General features: G+C 59.6%; 1 non-coding gene across 1 annotated transcript in view; it reads left to right on the top strand.

Moving 5' to 3' along the window:
• Positions 1–2,420: 2,420 nt before the first annotated feature.
• The window catches only part of LOC126197003 (small subunit ribosomal RNA), a 1,909-nt gene continuing 1,829 nt past the window's right edge, over positions 2,421–2,500 (top strand). The window contains exon 1 of the ribosomal RNA XR_007539415.1: positions 2,421–2,500. This exon is cut by the window's right edge and continues 1,829 nt beyond it. This is a non-coding gene — a ribosomal RNA (small subunit ribosomal RNA).

Genomic DNA, 2,500 nt, shown 5'->3' with positions numbered 1-2,500 from the left:
TAACCTAACCTGCGTTGCGCCCTAACCTAACCTGCGTTGCGCCCTAACCTAACCCGCGTTGGGCCCTAACCTAACCCGCGTTGCGCCCTAACCTAACCCGCGTTGCGCCCTAACCTAACCCACGTTGCGCCCTAACCTAACCCACGTTGCGCCCTAACCTAACCCACGTTGCGCCCTAACCTAACCCACGTTGCGCCCTAACCTAACCCACGTTGCGCCCTAACCTAACCCACGTTGCGCCCTAACCTAACCCACGTTGCGCCCTAACCTAACCCACGTTGCGCCCTAACCTAACCCACGTTGCGCCCTAACCTAACCCACGTTGCGCCTTAACCTAACCCAAGTTGCGCCTTAACCTAACCCAAGTTGCGCCTTAACCTAACCCAAGTTGCGCCTTAACCTAACCCAAGTTGCGCCTTAACCTAACCCAAGTTGCGCCCTAACCTAACCCAAGTTGCGCCCTAACCTAACCCAAGTTGCGCCCTAACCTAACCCAAGTTGCGCCCTAACCTAACCCAAGTTGCGCCCTAACCTAACCCAAGTTGCGCCCTAACCTAACCCAAGTTGCGCCCTAACCTAACCCAAGTTGCGCCCTAACCTAACCCAAGTTGCGCCCTAACCTAACCCAAGTTGCGCCCTAACCTAACCCAAGTTGCGCCCTAACCTAACCCAAGTTGCGCCCTAACCTAACCCAAGTTGCGCCCTAACCTAACCCAAGTTGCGCCCTAACCTAACCCAAGTTGCGCCCTAACCTAACCCAAGTTGCGCCCTAACCTAACCCAAGTTGCGCCCTAACCTAACCCAAGTTGCGCCCTAACCTAACCCAAGTTGCGCCCTAACCTAACCCACGTTGGGCCCTAACCTAACCCACGTTGGGCCCTAACCTAACCCACGTTGGGCCCTAACCTAACCCACGTTGCGCCCTAACCTAACCCACGTTGCGCCCTAACCTAACCCACGTTGCGCCCTAACCTAACCCACGTTGCGCCCTAACCTAACCCACGTTGCGCCCTAACCTGCCCTGTAATTGTTAGTTATATGACTCTAGGAATTCGTGTAGCGTTGCCTAATTGCAACCATCTCAACATAGTTCACTTCGCGCACACTGTGGTGTTCTGCGTATTGATTCATTTTACGGTGCGTACCCTCACATCTTGCGAGTGTTGCTTACTTTCCACATGGTCCCGCTATCCACTGTATTGTGTACTGCAATAGGACGTATATCGCCCCCGCCCCCCCCCCTCCCCTCCTGTCACCTCTAGCTCGTCGGTCAGGAGTTCGCGTGTTGAATGCGCTTCGCAGCTGTGCAATGGCATTCGTATACGTACGCTGGCCACCTTCCACGTGTTCTTTCGTGCACACGTCGCAGCGTGTATGTATGCTGATGGAGTGCGTCGTGACACACAACATCCAGGCATGCAAGACTCGTAGAAGTCGCAAATGTAGATGGATGTCTACGTTTGCTGCCCAAGTTACGCAAATGAACTGGAAATCCGTTGTTGCGCGGTTGTTCGCGCTGGAGGTGAATCGTTGATATCGACGATCGGTACAGGTATTAACCGGTTGCTTCAGCGACACCCGTCATACCCACGAACGTGAGTGGGCATGTGGGTATGAAGCGATACGCGGTGGTGGCTGGGTGGGACCGTCCCCGGCCGGTGAGGGGGGGGCGCCCGGCGTGCTGGCCGCGCGCTGCGTGGGCGCACGCGCGGCAGCCGGCTGGTGGGGGCGCCCAGTGGCAGGCGCGCCGGCTGACGGACGCGGCAGGCGGCGCATCTGCGTGCCGGCGCACCCAGCGCGCGGCGCCGTGCGGCCAAAGTGGGTCCTCCCGGGCCCGGTGCGAAGCGCGGTGGACATCTGCAGTGTGCTGGTCCGATTGAGGACTGTGTGCGTTGAGGATGCGCCGCCGCCCGGCACTCGGCGCCGCGACGCCGTCTGCTGCTCGGTCGCCCCCGCGGTTCTCGCAGGTGGTTTGTATCGCAGCTGTGCGGATGTGTTGGCGCGTGCGCTGTGCTGGGAGAGTTCGCTTTGGCACCCAAGTGGGGCTCTGCCCCTCTGTGGCGCTGGCGTTGGAGCTGCCCGGTCACTGTTTGTGGCCGCGTGTTGTCTCCCGCCGGCAACACCACGACAGCACGCTCCCGGGCCTCTGTCGGCAGCGGCAAGCTCAGTTGGGAGCACGGGTGGTCGCACTGAAAGCGTCTACTCGCCTATCTCCGGGCGATTGCGCCTCTCTCGAACCCGACCAAGTACTTAGGACGGCGCTGCGCGCCGCCGGGACCTGAGAGGGTTTCGAGGTGTATCGTGCAGGGGAGCCCAGCCTCCTCCTGTTTGCAGAATAATTGAGCGGACGCTTGCGTGTTCGCGCGGGCCCCCGGGACACACTCCCGGGCGGCCGGCTGCTCAGCTCTAGTTGACGCAGCTCCCTGGTTGATCCTGCCAGTAGTCATATGCTTGTCTCAAAGATTAAGCCATGCATGTCTCAGTACAAGCCGCATTAAGG

This window comes from Schistocerca nitens, chromosome 7 (genome assembly GCF_023898315.1).
Source record: "Schistocerca nitens isolate TAMUIC-IGC-003100 chromosome 7, iqSchNite1.1, whole genome shotgun sequence".
In the NCBI taxonomy this organism is placed as follows: domain Eukaryota; kingdom Metazoa; phylum Arthropoda; class Insecta; order Orthoptera; family Acrididae; genus Schistocerca; species Schistocerca nitens.
Note: the sequence above shows the minus strand (reverse complement) of the source record. Positions and strands in the feature narration are given on the sequence as shown.